This window comes from Neolamprologus multifasciatus, chromosome 10, assembly GCF_963576455.1.
Source record: "Neolamprologus multifasciatus chromosome 10, fNeoMul1.2, whole genome shotgun sequence".
NCBI lineage: Eukaryota > Metazoa > Chordata > Actinopteri > Cichliformes > Cichlidae > Neolamprologus > Neolamprologus multifasciatus.
In genome coordinates this window covers 1,020,635-1,041,257 of record NC_140448.1, presented here as the reverse complement: position 1 = coordinate 1,041,257, position 20,623 = coordinate 1,020,635, and the positions used below count along the sequence as shown (strand labels likewise).

General features: G+C 43.3%; 1 protein-coding gene across 3 annotated transcripts in view; it reads right to left on the bottom strand.

The window, feature by feature from the left end:
- ntm (neurotrimin) overlaps positions 1-20,623 on the bottom strand; it is a 384,314-nt gene that overhangs the window by 140,751 nt on the left and 222,940 nt on the right. The window lies entirely within an intron of this gene.

Sequence of the window (20,623 nt, the reverse complement as noted above, 5' to 3'; positions counted from 1 at the left end):
GACAAGATTGTTAGTTAATCATTTACAAATCAATATTGTCTGTATGGACAGCAAATTTCCCCCCAGAAAAGTGCACATGTAAATTGCAGTGTTAATCAATGCGGTTGAAAAATTGGGGTGCGCCTAAAAGTTAGTCTAGAGCCCTGACATGTATTTATATTATATATTGCTTTCCCCCCCTCCTCGTTGTATATTGTTTTCTTTTCTTTACTTTTGCAACTTTGTGGTCCAGCTACCCAATTTCGCTGTGCAAGAAACGACACAATGACAATAAAAAGCTCTAAGTCTCTAGGTCTAAATCAATTGGTGCAATGTGTTAGGTGGGAAAAGTGCTAGCTAGTAGTGGCAGCAGTAGCTGTCTTAAAACTGAATTTAAAAAAAAGAATTTACTGTCCATTGATTAGGTTTCCTGCCATAGAAAGAGAAGCCAGTCCAGTTTCTTCCTCATCTAGGCAAAGAGAAAGAACATTTACATGAAAGAGTTCTCCTTGTATGTTGTTTTTAGACAGCAGAATGTAGATCGGTGAGTCAAAGTGGCAGAGTGAGAATTGCAGATTCAAGGAGCACAGCAACACAGCAGCCATTCATAGATGAAGAACTTCTTATATGTCAGAAAGTCATTAGGAGCAGTTGCTGGTGCGTATGCTACAATGCTACAATGAATTCCTAACTGAAGATATTAAGACCTCACTTTTGCCTTAGGAACCAAACCTATTAATACCCCATGGCACTTGCTCTTTTATCTATTTTGCCAATAGTAAACCAAAATGAAAAAGCCCAGAGGTAAAATGCCTTTGTTCAACATTTACAAGACAGCACCTCATTACAACTCCAACTGTATAGGTGAAACTCGAAAAATTTGAACATAGTGCTAAAGTTCATTTATTTCAGTAATTCAACTTACAAGGTGAAACTAAACTATAGACTCATTACATGTGAAGTGAGATATTTCAAGCCTTTATTTGTTATAAATTTGTTGATCATGGCTTACCGGTTATGAAAACCCCAAATTCAAAAGAAAATTTGAATATTACACTAAATCAATAAAACAATGATTTTAAATAGAGAAATGTCAGACTTCTGAAAAGTATAATCATGCATATGTACTCAGTACTTGGTTTGGGCCCTCTTTGCATGAATACTGCCTCAGTGTGACATGGCATGGATGCAATCAGCTTGTGGCACTGCTGAGGTGTTATGTGAGCAGCCTTCAGCTCTTCTATATTGGCCGGTCTTGGGTATCTTATCTTTCTCTTGGAAATGCCCCAAAGATTCTCTAGTCCAGGTGAGTCAGGTTAGGTGAGTTTGCTGGCCAATCAAGCACAGTAATTCCATGATCATTGAACCAGGTTTTGGTACTTTTGGCAGTGTGGGCAGGTGCCAAGTCCTACTGGAAAATGAAGTCAGCATCTCCATAAAGCTCGTCTGTGTTCCAAAATGTCCTGGTAGAAGGCTGTGTTCACTCTGGACTTAATAAAGCACAGTGTACCAACACCTGCAGATGACAACTCAACACAGACTGTGGAAACTTCACACTGGACTTCAAGCACCTTGGATTGTGTGTCTTCTTCCTCTAGACTCTGGGACCTTGGTTTCCAAATTCCAAAATTTGCTGTCATCAGAAAAGAGTACTTTGGACCAGCAACAGACCAGTTCTTTTTTTTTTCTTTAGCGCAGGTAAGACACTTCTTACGTTGTTTGTTGTTCAGGAGCGGCCTCCACTCCACTCCTTGTGAAGGTTCCCCATACTTTTGAATGGCCTTTTCCTGACAATCCTCTCCAGGATGCGGTCATCCCTGCTGCTTTTGCACCTTTTTCTTCCAAGCTTTTCCCTCGTAACTATTAATGTGCTTTGGGAACATCCAACTTCTTTTGCAATTAACGTTTAAGGCGTTTCCTCTTTATTGAGGGTGTCAGTGATGGTTTTCTGCAGAACTGTCAGGTCAGCAGTCTTCCCCATGATTGTGATTCCTACTGAACCAGACTGAGAGATCATTTAAAGGCTCAGGAACTTTTGTAGGTGTTTTGGATTAATTAGCTGATTATAGTGTGATACTTTGAGCCTACAATTTACAATATTCTAATTTTCTGAGCTTTTGGGGTTTTCATAAGCTGTAAGCCATGATCAACAAAATTATAATAAATAAAGACTTGACATATCTCGCTTTGCATGTAAAGAGTCTATATGATATATTTGTTTCACCTTTTAAGTTGAATTACTGAAATAAATGAACTTTTGCACGATATAATTTTTCGAGTTTCACCTGTATATCAGCTATTCCTTGCATCTACACAGACTATAGCATTGCAGAGCCATTCAGTAACCTGACTGTTGTGACACAGTAGTTTATTTGTGTTTTGATTTTAAAGAAATATTCAGCTATGATCTGAGACACACTATATGTCATAGTGAAGTATCTTCCCTGTGTTACTACTGCTTTAAAACAATGGAGATTTGCTGTTTAATTCAGGTTCAGCCTTGCTTATTATAACAGTGACTGATGGCTTAACTGCTTTGCTTTCAAGTGGTTCTTGACAAGCAAATACAGCTTAGAAGTGATAATTGGATTTACTAATAAACACTCAAGTTTGAGATTCATAAACATTTTTAACCTATTTGATGGCTTTAGGTTGTGAACATCTAACATCCAATTTGGCAGACACATCTCTAGCTATGTGACTGTGTCAGACCAGTTGTGACTTTTCTGTGTGGATGTGCATGTTCTGTGTGTGATCTTTCACTCTCCAAACACATGGTTATTAGGTCAATTCATGATTTTGTCTCAATCTTTCTTCCTCACCTTTAGCAACTGGATGTTTCTTTGTTTGAAAAGATAACGCTCTCTGACCCTGCATCAAATGCAGAGGGCTAAACCAAATAACTGTCTAGAACGAATGCACATTGTCTTTCTTGTCCTTCATGTCAAGCTATTGCAGGAAGCCTCCATCTTTTCCAAGCTTGACCTCAGGAACACCAACCATATCATTTGGATCGAGGCGAGCAATGACTGTAAGTTGTGCTTTAAACTGGAAATGAAACGCTAAATGTATAAAAGCTAATTTACGCCATTGAGCCCTGTTTTTAAAAAACTGCCATAACATAGGGAGACAGTAAAACTAATAATCACTTTAATGGGGGTCACTTTTGTACTGTTTTATGTGAAAACCGAGGATATACTGTCTACTACCACTCTCTATTGCTTAAGCTGTCAGTGGTTCTTTGTTGTTTGGCTGACTACATTGACACTGTTAGCCAGAATGTTCTGGCTTGTAAAGCACTTTATAAACTCTAGGACTATGTGAAGGAGAGCCTGTTTGAATCACCAGACCAACAACTTTTCCTTGAAAGGCAGGTGTTCAAGAATAACTGGTGTTGCAAATGAACCAGTGACAGTCAAACAGATGTGTGGTAGACTTGCTTTTCAGGAGCTGCTACCGACAAACAGGAAATAAACAATGAATATTTCATCTGTGACATTTGTGAGGTTAATTTAAACACAGTCCTTCATTGTTATTGCTCAATAAAAAATTAAAAACTTTCTCAGGTTACCTGGTGATATTCCCATGCACGAGGTGACTGAAAAAATGGCAGTTAAATATAGGTCACCACACCGATGGTGTTCACAAGACTGCCTTCATTATTATTCACCCTGCACTTATTACTCCGATGTGATGTCACCATTGTCGCTTCAGAACTAAAGTGTGCAGTTTACTTTGTATGAACTCAAATGGAGTCCATTCAGCTGTTCTCTGTGGCCAAGTGCATTAGGATATAACCTGATTAGCTTGTGACACATATGCGCCTCGCTCTATCAACTTCACACCGAATCCAAAAAGCTGTCTCTCTGTTTCATTGGTATTTTGAGATCCTGTCCATCATCAGTCCTGTTACTGTCTGCTTCAGATTAACAATTCTTTCCTTGAGTCCAAGTTTTCCAGTATAGTTATTTGTTACGAAAGACTGATAATAAGACAAAATACACCTATATTTTTATTGTGTCGGTTATCTAGAGTACAAAATTGTTCGTTTTGAGTCTCACGTATTTTTTCTGGGGTTTTTTTTCTGTTTATATTCCCTGTTCACTGGACTCTTAGTAACAAGGTGTGAGGTAACACTGGTGGTGGTGTGACAGACAGGCTTACAAGATTGTATTCGGAGACAGGAACCAGCATCCTATTATTGAAAATGGGATCAGTTGTCCCTGGTGCTATTTCGAATAACCAGTCAATGAAAAGAGTTGTGCCACTGTGTATAATGCAGGGTTTTGAATAATTATCCAGTAATAGTGCAATTGTGCAGCTGTGTTAAAAAAAATAAACTGATTGTGTCAGGGACCTGGGTCTCTAGACCCAGTGTTTTGAGTTTCTTGTGCCTCATTGTTTTTGTATTATAAATTTATGTTCCAAGTTTTCTTTGTTGCCCTAGTTTATTCAGAGTCTAGTGTCCTAGTTTGAGTTTCTTGTGTATTTAATAGCGTTCCCTCATGTAGTTGGCCCCTGTGTCTCCCTTTGTGTAATTGTGTTTATATTGTGATGTTAGTTCTGGTGCCTTGTGTTCCGTGTTTTCCTCACCCCATCATGTGCTGCTCCTTGTTCTCTCTCTCTTCCTCCAGGTTGCCTCTGTATACATCCTGTGTTGCATTGAAGGTTTGTGTCTGGTGTCAGCATTTTCAGTTTCTGTATCTTTCCTGTCCTGTCACGTGTAATTATCCTCAGCTGTGTTCCCCATTTGCTTCCACTTTCCTCGTTACCTTCTGTGTATTTATGTCAGAGTCCCCCTCTGTTCTGTGTCGCGTCGTCCCTCATAGCTGTGTGTGATTCTCCTTGTGTCTTCTTGTGCACATTATAATTAGTTTTTCCCAGTTTAGTCTTGTATTGTTTGTATGATCTGTTTCCCAGCAATAAAGCTGTGTTTTTGAGTTTAAGTTCCGTTCCCGTGAGTTTGCGTTTGGGTCCATTCCTGCCTGCCACACAGCCGAAACATGACAGATTGTTTTTGAAGTTGTTTTAAATATGACAGGCTGGTATCATAAATTACATATCAATAAAGGATCTAATCATTTTGATGTTGTTGATAAATGTTGTCCATTTTTAACGGTGCCCTAGCCTTAACCCTAATCTTTGCATGAAAAGTACATACTGGATTTGCCTAAAGTACTGTTCTAATTTTATGCAAACCCATTGTATCACATTCAAAATTAATAAGTGTCCTTAAAAAGATATGCTTGGTGAAGATATATGCCAGATATATACTAGGAGACATCAGTGTTGGTATTTATTATGTAGGAAATTTTTGACCAAAAAGTGACTTTATATGAAAACATATACTGGCAGCCAAAGACAGAAGTACATCTTTTCTTTACCCTAGTCAGAACACACAAAACACATTTTTGTAGCTCACAGTCTGCACTGGTGTGGGACGTCTTGGTTCCATACAGTGTTTGTGACAGTGACATGACAGCAGTCTTTTATGACTCCCTTATATTCCCCTACAGTGACAGCAAGGGAATGGAGAGAGCTGCCAAGAATCATGGAAAGGAATCCCTGTCAAGTGTTACCCTGAGGCTTTCCCTCCTTCATGTCAAGATAGATAACCACCAGAACCTCATGGAGAGCAGAGAAAGAGAAAGGAAGACAGAGACAGGTAGAGAGAGAGAGCGAGCGAGCGAACAGACCCGGACAAAAAAGGGCGCACAACTGTGTTTCTAAGAAGCTGGGATTATTTTTTTCTGGATGAGGTAGCAAGCGTCAGTTTTTCTTGGCAAAATAAGAAAAAAATTTTTTTTGCTTTTCCTAATTTTCAGTTTGCTTACATTTACATAGTTGCATGTTCTGCCACAGTCAGCTTTTACATTTGATTTGACTGAAAAACTCTCCAATAATGGTAAGTAAAGTGAGTAAAAGTAAGTATATTTTCATGGCACTGGAATATATTAATAATTTTTCATACTTGTCAGATTTACTTGTTTTATTTTGTCAAAAGTGTCATGGTCCTGGGTCGGTGACCCAGCGTTTTGAGTTTGTTATTAGTATTTTCTAGTTTATTCTGTTTTTGTATTGGTGGTTGGGGTTTGTAGTGTTTATCTTCCCTACCTGCGTCTCCCTCGGTGCTCTGTTCATGTCCTCGTGTTGTTATGTAAAACAGTCTGTGTGTTTCCTGTTTTACTTTGTAGGGTTGTGTCTCATTATGTCCATTAGTTCCAGCTGTGTCCCCTCCTGTGTGCCATTTCCTGATTACCTGATGTGTGTATTTATAGTGGGTGTCGGTCTGTGTTCGTTGTCGGCTCGTCTGTGTTTCATGGTGTCTGTTCCTCGTCTGTGTCTCTCTGCCTCCCACCCCATTTGTATGATCCGGTTTGTTATTTAGCTCACCCAGTTTAGGTTATGTTCTGTCCTGCTTTCAGTTCTGTTATTTGTATACTGTAAATAAACCTTCACTCTCATCATCTTATCGGCTGTCTGCATTTTGGGTCCTCCGTTTCCTCCACACCACACGGCTCACCCCGCCAGCCGTGACAGTACGAGCCGACCAAACATGGACCCAGCAGCATCCGCACCCTCCCAGGAGTTTCGGGAGGAATTGGTTGACTCTGTTTCAAGGTTAGTTAACCTGTGGCTTGAGCATGAGGGGGAGGCATTTCACCGCGCTGTAGAAGCCAGGCTACAGCAGCTAATCCTTGCTCACTCCTGGCTACTGGACTCACTTCACCCGCTCGCACAGAACTTCATTCTGAACGAGCTCCGTCTTCACCCCCCGGCTGCTACCACCCACCCTGCAACTCATGCTTCACTTTCGACAGGGGATGTTCTGCCCGGCCCGTCAACCCAGCCTTCAAGGGGGAAAAGGCGCTCACGCCGCCGACGCTCCTCGCCACAGTCGGACCTGGGGATTTCTGAGCGGCCGGCTATGGTGAGTGGACAAGACACTCTTTTGGTTTCACCAGAACTTGTGACAGTTTATACCGGGGCTGTGTTTTTTGAGCCTGCTGCACAGCCGCAAGCTCGTTTAGCTGCACAGCAGCATTCAGCTCGGCCCCCGGTATCCCCACTAGCCCAGTCATCTATGCCATCTTCACCGACTCCCTCTGTACAGCAGGCTGCGTCTCTGCCTCCCGTTTTGGACTCTTTTTCTAAGTGTTTTTTGCAGAGAGACAACATCACACAATCCTGCACACTTTCCTCAAGAGCTGGCCAGTTGTGAGACTGAGATGCACTCCAGGGCCTCCCCAGAGGCTGGGTTTCAGCCCCCAGCAGACTCTGGACCCCTGGAGGTAAAGAAGCCAGCTGAGGACTGCACCCGGCTGTCGCTGCCTGAGCTGAGTCAATGCTCGGTGCAGCTGCAGGCAGCCTTGTGTTTGCCAGAGGCCCGTGCGCCTGCTGGTTCTGATCTGTTCCTGCCAGAGGCCCGTGCGCCTGCTGGTTCTGATCTGTTCCTGCCAGAGGCCCGTGCGCCTGCTGGTTCTGATTCGTTCCTGCCAGAGGCCCGTGCGCCTGCTGGTTCTGATTCGTTCCTGCCAGAGGCCCGTGCGCCTGCTGGTTCTGATTTGTTCCTGGAGGGCCCGAGGAGCCCGTCCAGCCTCCTGTCCCGTCAGCTGGAGGGCCCGGGGAGCCCGTCCAGCCTCCTGTCCCGTCAGCTGGAGGGCCCGAGGAGCCCGTCCAGCCTCCTGTCCCGTCCGCTGGAGGGCCCGAGGAGCCCGTCCAGCCGCCTGTTCCGTCCGCTGGAGGGCCCGAGGAGCCCGTCCAGCCCCCTGTCCCGTCAGCTGGAGGGCCCGGGGAGCCCGTCCAGCCTCCTGTCCCGTCAGCTGGAGGGCCCGGGGAGCCCGTCCAGCCTCCTGTCCTGTCAGCTGGAGGGCCCGAGGAGCCCGTCCAGCCTCCTGTCCCGTCAGCTGGAGGGCCCGAGGAGCCCGTCCAGCCGCCTGTTCCGTCCGCTGGAGGGCCCGAGGAGCCCGTCCAGCCTCCTGTCTCGTCCGCTGGAGGGCCCGGGGAGCCCGTCCAGCCGCCTGTCTCGTCAGCTGGAGGGCCCGGGGAGCCCGTCCAGCCGCCTGTTCCGTCCGCTGGAGGGCCCGAGGAGCCCGTCCAGCCGCCTGTCTCGTCAGCTGGAGGGCCCGAGGAGCCCGTCCAGCCGCCTGTTCCGTCCGCTGGAGGGCCCGAGGAGCCCGTCCAGCCTCCTGTCTCGTCCGCTGGAGGGCCCGGGGAGCCTGTCCAGCCTCCTGTCCTGTCAGCTGGAGGGCCCGGAGAGCCCGTCCAGCCTCCTGTCCTGTCAGCTGGAGGGCCCGAGGAGCCCGTCCAGCCTCAAGACTCGTCCGCTGGAGGGCCCGAGGAGCCCGTCCAGCTGCCTGCCTCGTCCGCTGGAGGGCCCGAGGAGCCCGTCCAGCCCCAAGACTCGTCAGCTGGAGGGCCCGAGGAGCCCGTCCAGCCTCAAGACCCGTCCGCTGGAGGGCCCGAGGAGCCCGTCCAGCCTCAAGACTCGTCCTTTGGAGGGCCCGAGGAGCCCGTCCAGCTGCCTGCCTCGTCAGCTGGAGGGCCCGAGGAGCCCGTCCAGCCGCCAGCTGCAGCCTCATCATCATCCTCGCCGGCTGCCGCTCCATCCATGCCGCCGGCAGCAACAGCGGCTTCATCTACACCGCCGGCAGCAGCAGCGGCTTCATCCTCGCCAGCTGCGGCCTCCGTGTCTTCATCCTCGCCAGCTGCGGCCTCCGTGTCTTCATCCTCGCCAGCTGCGGCCTCCGTGTCTTCATCCTCGCCAGCTGCAGCCTCCGTGTCTTCATCCTCGCCAGCTGCGGCCTCCGTGTCTTCATCCTCGCCAGCTGCAGCCTCCGTGTCTTCATCCTCACTGTCGCCTGGTCCAGCTCCGGCTTCGTCGTCGCCTGGTCCAGCTCCGGCTTCGTCGTCGCCTGGTCCAGCTCCGGCTTCACCCACGCCGTCGCCTGGTCCAGCTCCGGCTTCACCCACGCCGTCGCCTGGTCCAGCTCCGGCTTCATCCGCCTCGCCTGGTCCAGCTCCGGCTTCATCCGCCTCGCCCGGTCCAGCTCCGGCTTCATCCGCCTCGCCCGGTCCAGCCTCTGCATCCGCCTCGCCCGGTCCAGCCTCTGCCTCCGCTTCGCCTGATCCAGCCTCTGCTTCGCCTGGTCCAGCCTCTGCCTCCGCTTCGCCTGGTCCAGCCTCTGCCTCCGCTTCGTCTGGTCCAGCCTCTGCCTCAGCTTCGCCCGCTTCGCCTGGTCCAGCCTCAGCTCCTGCCTCGTCTGGTCCAGCGAAGGCCACGCAGCCTTCAGGTCCCCAACTGCCGCCTCAACACCGTCGGTCATCTGCCAGGCCGCATGATCGGCATCTTTGTCACCGTGGCCGGCCCCCGGACTTGCAGTCCCGCCGTCGCCGTCCGCACGGTCGGCCCCCTGAACTGTTTCCACGTCACCGCCGCTGCCGCGTGCACGGTCGGCCTCCTGACCTGTTTCCACTTCGCCGCCGCTGCCGCGTGCACGGTCGGCCTCCTGACCTGTTTCCGCTTCGCCGCCGCTGCCGTGTGCACGGTCGGCCGCCTGAACTGTTTCCCCGTCGTTGCCGCCTTCCGCACGGTCGGCCCCCGGAACTGCACTGTTTTGGCCTCCGGCGCTGTCGGCCTCCGGATCGGCCCCCTGAACTTGTCCGTCTGGGCCTTTTTGGACTCTGTCCCTCCGTCCTGGACCCCCGCCACCCGCCCTGGTCGGGTCGTTTTTGGTTTTTGGGGGGGGGGTTTTGTGTTTCTGTTGGGCTGTCTGGAGCCAGCCCTTGAGGGGGGGGGTACTGTCATGGTCCTGGGTCGGTGACCCAGCGTTTTGAGTTTGTTATTAGTATTTTCTAGTTTATTCTGTTTTTGTATTGGTGGTTGGGGTTTGTAGTGTTTATCTTCCCTACCTGCGTCTCCCTCGGTGCTCTGTTCATGTCCTCGTGTTGTTATGTAAAACAGTCTGTGTGTTTCCTGTTTTACTTTGTAGGGTTGTGTCTCATTATGTCCATTAGTTCCAGCTGTGTCCCCTCCTGTGTGCCATTTCCTGATTACCTGATGTGTGTATTTATAGTGGGTGTCGGTCTGTGTTCGTTGTCGGCTCGTCTGTGTTTCATGGTGTCTGTTCCTCGTCTGTGTCTCTCTGCCTCCCACCCCATTTGTATGATCCGGTTTGTTATTTAGCTCACCCAGTTTAGGTTATGTTCTGTCCTGCTTTCAGTTCTGTTATTTGTATACTGTAAATAAACCCTCACACTCATCATCTTATCGGCTGTCTGCATTTTGGGTCCTCCGTTTCCTCCACACCACACGGCTCACCCCGCCAGCCGTGACAAAAAGTGTCATTTTAACTTTTACATTAAATTTTAATTCAGCTCAATTTTATGTATAAAAAACCAAATCACAACAACAGTCACCTCAAGGCACTTTATATTGTGTGATAGACCCTACAATAAGTAGTAGAAGTTAAAAAAAAATGATCCTGGAATGTCAGGTTGTGTGTTTGTGATTTATTGCTTAATGCAACCCAATACTACAGGTTGGTATGCAGAGAGAGCCTGAACATACACAGTTCTTTGTGTCCAATACCAAATTGTGATACCACCATAAATGTCTCTGTGTCACTGACATACAAGTTTTTAATCCATACCTTCTGGTGTATTTTGCTAAATTTAGCTATCTAAAAATAGTAAACAAAGAGCCCCCCACAACACACAGACACACGAAAACAGATGAAACGGATTACATTGAACTGCACTCAAACAGTTGCTAATATTTGTATAGCCACTAGACATAAGGAATATCAGTTTCAGTCATATTACACTCAGTGCCAGAGAGCTACCTAAATATCACAGGAAACAGAACCTATCCTTTTTGTCTCTCTCCTCCTTGCCAAACAGCAAACGGGTCAATAACCCATCATTATAGGGCTTCACACTTCGCTGCCTTCAAATTGACTGCCTGAAGGATTAAGAAGAAAGGCAACAATGGCAAGATGAGACAACATTGCTCATCTTCTCTAAAAACCCAGGGTACTAATACTGGAGCTTAGCTGAACAAAGTGGAGGCAGCATTGCAGGACATCTCCTACAATTTCCAATGGAAAGTAGAGCAGTGCATGAAGTAGGTCAAAAGTCACATACTAGAGTCACAAATTTATTGATATTTAATTGTCTTAAATGAAATGGTCTCCAATAAAATGTTGGCTAATAGTAATTCTTTGTACTTCTGTCTGGAATGGACGCCTCTACAATCTTTATCTTATCCCTTGCTCATTTGGCACTTGCTGGTTGACACTTACACATTTTTTTGTTGTCTTTCATATATAAGCAGTCTCTATAGGGAATAGAGTGTAATCTTCATAATACATGTTACATGGAGCAAGAGGTCATTCAGCACTCTAGAAAATACATGTTTATGTAGATCAGTACTATCTTATTTACTGTCTTTGTCTTTGTTAATAGCAGAAACAACTCTCAGATTTAAGATAATCTATTATCTAAGCAAACCCCAAATGACTGACTTCCTGTCTACCTCTGAATATAAATAAAACATTTGTAATTAGCTTTATGAAACAGAAATTTTGCCTATGTTCTGCATATATATGCATATATATTGATGAAGAAATGATTTTATTAATGTGATTAGGGGTTGTCATGGTGATTCTGATAATTAAAAATTAAATTTCATTATGCTTTTAATTATGATAAGATTGCTGTGAAAGCTATAATGACATTTTCGTAGATATTATATTTTTGTGTGTGTGTTTTAATTAAGGTGAAACTTGTCCCATTTGCAAATTCTATTTATTCAAAAACTAATATTTACACACCTGCTGTAACATCTGCTTGTGGTAGCTTTGGTACAGAATCATACATATCTCCCTATAGAGAATAATATCAACTTGTCCTTTTCTTGAATGTGACTCAAAAAAACTCATGTGTGTTCATAATTTGAGAAATCGTGTTTGTCACTTTCTGGAGCTCTAAGTATATCTCACCATTAAAACCAGAGATGCCAGTCAAAGCCATGATTTAAATTTAAAGCTTGAGTCCTTTTTGCAAGGAAGAGGGAAAGAAGCAAAAGCAAAACTCTATTTTTGGAGAAAACATGAAAAGACAAAAAATGAACAGTAACATCAACCATGTTGTGTATCAATGTAGTGTTGATACTTCAGCATATCCCAAGGGAAGTCAGCAGTGGAGTCTGTTTTTGATTCGTCATTTTATTATCTCTTTGGGTCCTAGACAAGGTGCTGGCTGGCTGGCTAGGCTGCCTGGCGTTATAACTGGGGCTAATGGAATTCGAATGTTGGGGCCTCATCTCTCTGTTGTGATGGCTGGGTGACAGGCCCTGATGGATTGCTGGAGCTGAAGGCTCGCCTGACAGTCACGCTCGGTTGATGGATTGTGAAATGAGACAGACATACAAAAGCTGTGGGCAGCCCAGACCAAGAGTGACCCCCCACTCCTCAGCATGCACCCTGCACCATCTTCCTCAGTTAACCAGTATGCTGTCTATGACAGAGAAACCAAAACACTTCCTCCCTGATTTGTTGCCTGGATAACATGGGTGGTTTAGCAGGATGCCATGGACTCAGTGGGCCCAGCCTTGGGACCCGGCCAAGTTTTTTTGATGAGGGTCTGTGGGTATCTATCACGCTGACATTTCATGTGAATTCCCCTCTGAGGGGATCAAATTATCTACTCCACATCAGCACTCACATCAGGCAAATTTAAATGGTTAGGTATCACAGAACAAATTTGTACTAAGTCATAAATAAGTAGTTTTTATGGTACCATTACAACAAGTTTTAATATTAACAAAATAATCCACAAATTGCAAAGTAATTATCAACTGGCTTCTGAAAAACAAAATAAACTTAAGATATTTTGTCACTGAGTATGGTATAGGCCTAGAAAAAATTATATATTATAGTTAATATGTAATTATACAGTAAAACCCCTAATTTCTGTACAATTAGGCTGAACCTCTGTACTTCAAGCAGTAGCATGCTGACAGTTACGTAGCACTACATAGATAAGAACATGATTGGGTTTTTTTTAAACTGACAACACAGCACTTCTATTATCATTGCTTATTAACAATTAATTAAATGCTACCAATAATTGATTTTCTTGCAGTCTTGATCCCCATTCAAATGATATTTATTTCTCATTTTTGGAGGGTAATGGTATTATTACCAGATCTACTAAGTGATATAAATAAGTATATAAATCATTTCCCTCACTGGTACCTGAAGTGACCTCCTGTTTTTTCAAAGAGTGTCTAGTGCTCCTGCAATTTAAATTCTGCCTCCAGCTGCAGCTTTTTTTTTTTCTTTTTTCCGGTTCATAGGAAGTGCTTCTTTTTAATGTATGATATTAAAAGAAAATTTTAGATAGAAGAAATTTCAAATAGGTCAAGTTAAAAATATTAGTATCAACTTACTTTAAGTCAGTTGAAATCTATTTTCATCCTGGGGCCCTCTATATTGTATGGTAAAGTCAAAAACGATATCAGAGAGAACAAAAACAATCTCATTACAGGAAGAGACTGGAACGGGGCTTAGAGAGTGACCAGTAGCGGTTTTAGATACGGGCGACACGGGCGGTTGCCCAGGGCGGCATCGTGGTGGGGGGCGGCATCACGGGCATCGGTAAAAAAAAAAAAAAATTGCTTGTACTCATGCTGCCCCGACATCATGCGAGCCCATATTGGGAATGGTACAGGCACCGATCGATTTTCTATCGCCCATGGGAGTAAGGGCGCCCTCCGTTTGCGAGGTGCGCCTGCTGCTCGCGGCACAGGGAGGAGAGGGCGGGGCGACGGGGGATTCTCTGGCTGGCTGGAGCAGCAAAAATTACCAACTCTCAAAATAAAACAAAAATAAAAACAAACAACAAACACGAAAACACCAGACATCATGATACAGACTTATAATTTGCACCGATGTTTTTTCAAAATTCTATACACGAAAAGTGAGCGCGAGAGCCCTCGGTGCGCCTGCTTGCTGCTGAAGTCAAAGTAAACTTTATTGTCATCTCCGCTACATACAGTCCACTATATAGAGAGACGAGACGACGAGGCTCCAGTTACAGCAGTGAAAGTAAACAAACAATAAATATTTAAGAGTAAAAAAAATAAATATACACTTTAGGATTCGGGGTAAAGGGATCAATAACAATTTAAAATATATATTTTATATTTTGTTTATTTAAAGTCTCACACACAACCCGTTTTTAAAGTTTAAAAAAAGAGAAAAGAAGAGGAGTGTAGCGACTTCCACAGTCGCAAGAGGCCGGGGATGGAGCCTGCCTAGTTGCCTGACTCGCTGTCAACTTTACGCAATAATGCGAGAGGTGGAATTGCTTGCTTGTTTATTAAAGTGCTTGAAAAGTTTACAGAGCAATGTGATCGGCTCGCGATTCAAACTCTTAAAACATCACAGGCTCTAATGCAACAAGGGGAAACTCGTTGTGCTGCGGTCAACAAAAACTACGGCTACCCAGCCCTGCTCTCTGTCAAAATCAAACCAGTGAATGACAGACTGACAACGCCGTCTTAATGTCACTGCTAGCACCCACGTGACTCCCGTTACACATCACCATAGCAACCAAACAAATAAAAACCCAGTGATCCTTAAAATTCAATACATTTAATTATGGCTCCTACAAGGAGAAACGAGCAAAAGACACAGGTAAGCAGATGTGTCATTGGATAATGGCAGGTCATGTATCCTAAAACATTAAGAATCAGAATACTTTCTTAATCCCTAAGGAAATTATGTGGGTTACAGTTCCTCCAAGAAGAAATGGTAAAAATAGTAACAGTAACAGACTAACCTCCAAACAATATATACAATAATATAATATTAATTAGTCAGTGTCAATTGTTGATTTGTCCTGTTCTCATTGTATGACGAAGTATGATGTCTGTTTAGTAGCCGTTTGCATACTATGCATACTCTCTCCCTCTTCATATGTGTGTGTGTGTGTGGGGGGGGCGGGGGGGCGCCAGAGGGGGTGTTCGCCCAGGGCGCCTAACAGGCTAGGACCGCCACTGAGAGTGACATCCATCTGACCCAACTTGTTGGGTTGAGGGAAAAATAGATGCCAGTGGCAAGAAATTCAAGCACAAAGTATTTAAGCTACACTTACAGTTTGTTAATGTGCTATTGTAAATTCAGCTATAGGTATAGTTACAGGTGCTCTCAGAGGGCTCTGTGTTAGTTTGTGTTATATCCCTGTTTTAATTTTCTTGTGGTTGTATGGACAAGCACTACTGAATAACTGTGATTGTAAGAAGAAACCAGAGAATGTCATGATTCTCACAGAAGTTCTAAAATGAATATTTTAACCCCCACATCTCTCCTTAAAGTTTTTCATGTTTGAACAGATTGTATAAGACCAATATTTTTGGCTTGCTCACCATTATATTTTAAATGGTGGCCAAAGAGATGACAAGAGCCATAAAATAATATTTAATAAAATAAAAAGGTTTGAGAGAGAGTGATGGAAATAAGTTTACATGAGGGCTATCTACAGCAATAATTACAGTCAAAATCAAGACTTGATGGTGTTATTAACCAATATGAGCAGATGGCAGCTTAACCTCCTGGAATGGAATGAAGCAGAAAGATGGAAGATGTCAAAAAATAACACACTTCTTTTTTAACCCTTTTCTCTTTTTTCATTGTTAAACTACTCATTGTCATGTTTCAACCCAGTATCACGGCAAAGCTTTGGAGAGGCAAAGTGTGAAATTGACATATATACAGAAGTTGCAGTAAGAGCAGAGGGATGTTTTTATGTCAACCCAACACTACATTTAAACATCATGGGAGAATGTTTAAACAGACATTACTAACACAATTAGGTGTAAATACATGTTAGCCCTGAAATGTACTTCATACCTTCCTTGGCCATTAACGACGTCTCCACTTTAAATATATTTACTCTCCCTGCTGGTACCGGAAGATTTTACTGGAAGAGACTTCTTTGTCCACTTCACACTTTGGAGATGCAAAGTGTGAAATGGACATGGTGGACTGTAATATTGCGTTGCATGTTTGGTCATTTATGCTATTCTAATGACTGTTCACAAGTTTTTCACATCTAGCATTTAAGTTTGGCCTACTCTCACCCTACAGACATAATATTCTTAGAGCATTGCTAATTTCTCTCATTTGCAAGCGGCTGAATGTGATAATGAACACATCCTCCAAGAAAAGCTGAGAAAAGAGTAATAACTAAAACATTAATAGAATGAATAAGAGAACTCAAACAGCCTACCTTTGACACATTTGAATGTGTTTATTCTCATCATAGAACGTCAGGGAAGATGTTTCAAACTTCACCTTGATTTTTGTTTTCTCACACTCTGTTTTGACAGTTATGATTGAATGTCTTCTATGGTCCTTTTAAAACATTAAATTCAGTTCTCCTCATGTTTGTTCTGGAATATTTAGCAGTCATTCTGCATGAAAAGATCTTAACGATGTGAAAATGTTTAAATGAACAAATAAGTAGGGTAGACCAGGGTTGGTTATCATACAGGTTGGTTGTCAACCTTGTTCTACCACAGAGAGCACTGTGGTATTTGGTCACACGTTTGAACTGACTTTTTCCAATTTGTAGTGGTCAGTATGTGGGAAATGCACAGACTATTCTTTCAGACTATTTTTTTCAGGTTGTTGTTTTTTATTAAAAGATCCCACAATATTAGTCTTTTTATAAACAACCAAAAACACACTTAACAAAAAGCTTAAAGCAGTTGTTTGATTTGAATCAGTTTGGGTAACATGGTGTTCAAAAGGTCAGTTGGGGATAGTTGTCTCACTGGTTCTGAGTATGAGAAAGCTTTTTGCACTTGTGAAGGAAGGGCATGTGAAGGGAGCAATATTTTTTCTTTGTTTCTTTGCTGGTAGAATGGTCTGTGTTGAGCCATACACCAATTGCTAGTCAAAGAAAGTATGGCTTTATTGTGTTGTTAGGTGTCTTGAGTGTTCCTTAATAAATATGCAGCTTTCATCTGCTATAACACAGCTGTAGATCATGTTCACTGTCAGCCTGTCCTGAACACCATTCAAGTTAGATGAATAAATGAAGACAGGAAATAACTCCCCCTCTGAGGTGATGAAAATTTCATGAAATGTATAAAAAGGGAATACAAGAAGAGACCTGGACAATATGGCAATTTGGATGACAGTTCAATTATTGTAGTTGATGAGACGGCAACCTCACTCTTCATCTGCATGCTGGTGAGACGATATTAACAGTAATCGACATACCTCACATGTCATGTACCAGCAAAAATACTCAGTGAAAGACAAGTCCTCCACATGGCCTGAACCAGATTCAGTTCTGCTTTCACCTGATCAATGCTGTGTGCAAATAAAGAAGGACAAATGAGGCATTGATGTCTGATGAGAACGGGGTCTGGGATGGGAAGGTGAGAGAATGATATTTTTATAAGAGGATTTGTCAGATTGAGTTTCTTAGTGTGAGAACAGGAGAAGCCACAAAGACACATGCCCTCTATCTGGACACTTTAATGAGGATCATCTTCACTCAAGCCGTCTAGAGACAAGGATGAGAACATGTAATACCCCAGAGGGTTAGCCGGAGTTTAAAAGCTCCAATGATGAGTCATGGTCAAGCTAGAGGGCACACACATGCAGACACACTCACCTATCACAGCACGCTGTAGACAAGGAAATAATCAGCCTTTGTTTTGTTTTTCTTTCACATAACCTTTTAACCAAACCGTAATGAATATTAATAAAGTTTGGCTTATAAAGTTTGGAAATATGAAAAATGTTTATGTGAACAAGAGTACCTATTCCTGCCCTAAATTTGTTTACATTAGATATATTTCTCATACTATTATGTTTGATTGATTTGATTTGATTCGATTGGTAATTTATTTCAACATGTGAACAATATACAGGTACGTTTAGAAAAGAAAATAAGAGAGAAAAAATACTATACGAAATACATACAAAAAAAAACCTTCTGATTAATTTACATGTTGAAAGGGAGTAGGAAGAAGTAAACACTTATTTAATCCCACCCCTTTGCCATAAATTATCAGTTAATATTTAGTCAGCTTCCTTACTGATATAATTTGTAATAAAAATAGTGAACAGATTTCTGATATACTATATACTATAATATCACATCATGAATTATTATTATTTTATTTTTTTTAAATAGAGACATTCACTTAATTTCAATATTTTCCCTTTCTTTATAGTTCGAGAAGATCATATTTTTATAACTCTTTTTGAACAGTTTTATGTTTGAACATTGCTTTAATTCCATATTCAGACTGCTCCATAGTTTCACTCCATGAGCAGAAACACAAAAGCCTTTTCTTGTAGTACGTACCTTCCCTGTTTTGAAGTTACAAAACCCCCTTAAATTATAACTTCCTTCTTTCAAAAAAGAAGAAGGAAATCATCATGTTAAATCATCATCAAGATGTACTTAGATTGGGCAATGTAAGAAAAATAGAGTTACTGTAATCTGCAAAACATACAGTTTCCACCGATTTTTTTCTCTCTGTCTTCCCGTTATAACCTCAAGTACATGTTACAGTTTCTCTGGGAGGCTACACTAGCTACATCTGCTAGAAGGAAAGTGCTAAGTTGCCAAGTTGATTTTGCGTATAGAGACATGGAACACAGTTAGACTTAAGTCTGATTTAACTGAAAACAATAATACGACCAACAATATTTCATTAAGTTACACTAAGACTTTACAAGGATTTACTGTTAATTTTTTGTGCCTTTGAGGCATTGAGTGATATTTAAACAGATCAGTACAGGGCTGTACATATTGTAGTGCTGTGAAAAAAATATTTGCTCCCTTCAGTCTTAGATATATGACTGTCTCACGATGAAGGTTGCTCATGCAGGGATGAAGATCTAGATGGAATTTCATTGATGTAGAGGTAAATTCTGAACAGCGTAGGAATCCAAAGAAAGCATGCAGGAACACATTTGAGCATGTGTCCCAGGAAGTAGTCACTGTACTTGCATGAAGGGTATGATGGAAGGGGAATTGCTTTGGCCTTTGTTAATTATGTCTACTATAGCACGGTTGTGTGAGTGGATGAGGATAGACAGTTTTTACCTTTCATGGCCCCATAGTAAGGCTGCAATGACCACTGGGTTGATTTCAAAAATGGCTGAAGAAGGCAGGAACGGCTCCTGCATATTTTGGCAAAACTCGCTGCTGAAGAGAAGAAACAGTTGTATCCCCTTCAGGTGACGTGGAAGGGGATAAAACCAGGACATTTCAAGAAGAGAGAGAATCCAACATAGGGCTTTGTGGAGTGGGTCAAACAGTTTGGGGCTGCTGTTGCAACCAAAAGTTAGCCTGACTGTTAAATAATAGGCATCTTTTCACTTGACTCCAAACAAGTACCAGATGTCAGGGTGAATTGGCAGGACTTGGAAAGAGAGAAATGGCATGGTCCACTGGGAATGAGGCCATTTATGCTCGGTATATAGCTACCATGAGGCATGGACAAATCTATGATAATGCTTTTTTTTCCCTCAGTGTTTTCTGGTTGTGATGCCCAGTGGGCTGATGCAAAAAAGGGGAATGGTGGGTGAGGAATAGGTCCAATCATGAACCCCTCCCTAACCTCTTTGGCGAGCAGGCTGTCAACATTGTCTGGGTCCTTGAGGGCTGATTGGTGTTTTTTACATGTACAAGAGACTGATGGCTGAGCGACAATCCCTGGGTGGAAGCCTGATGAAAAACCTTTTACTAAATTGTAGGTGAAATCTGGGTTAGAATGTTTTTTAATGGTTCCTTTAATGTCGGAATATTGATTATTGTTGAAATGGATATACCTAGTTATTGCTTTGTGGGGTTATGGAGGCATGCTGGGCGAGAATGACCTCTGTCCCAAAAAGAGCAGGAGTGGAGATGCCTTCTGCCCTTCCTATCTGTACCTTGTGGCAAATGCAAGGAATGCTGTGGGTTCTGAAATTTTTGGTTTTGTGGCTGGAGCACATCCATGTGCGGCTTATGGGTTGTGAGTTATTTTGTGATGGAATGATACAAACAGAAGTGACGCCACATACCTTGCAGGAAAGAAAAGAATGGGCAGCAAAGACGTGACAGTAGTTCTGTTCCTGGTTGAACTGTTGTAGGCGTAGCTGCTTCAGAAGCAAACTGCATGTGGTAATGGTAAAAGCCGGTCCCACCGAATAGTAGAACAAGATCAAGTATGATAGCCATGCAGGTATCGAGCTCCTGTCTTCAGGAGGGGAAAGCGGTGCAGAAGACATCTCTATACAGTGAAAATGCATAAGCAAACTCGAGAGGTGTGAGCTCTTTAGATGCATGGTTATGCTTTAGATGGAGCTTAACCATGCATGGTAATAAGACTGCCGTGGCTGTCAGTCACTCTAGTTGGTACAGGCTGGTTGTGTTGTGAAAGAATGAACTCTGCCAAGTCTATATATGTACCAATACTGATTTGTTGATGAAGGTTGCAAAGGAGGGACAGAAGACAGCAAAGCTGGCACCCCAAGCACAGAGGAGGACTAAAATTGAGTATTGACTGAGACTGGAACTGGGATTTTGCTTCCAGGAACACATGAAATGTTTAGCTGGAGGCCAC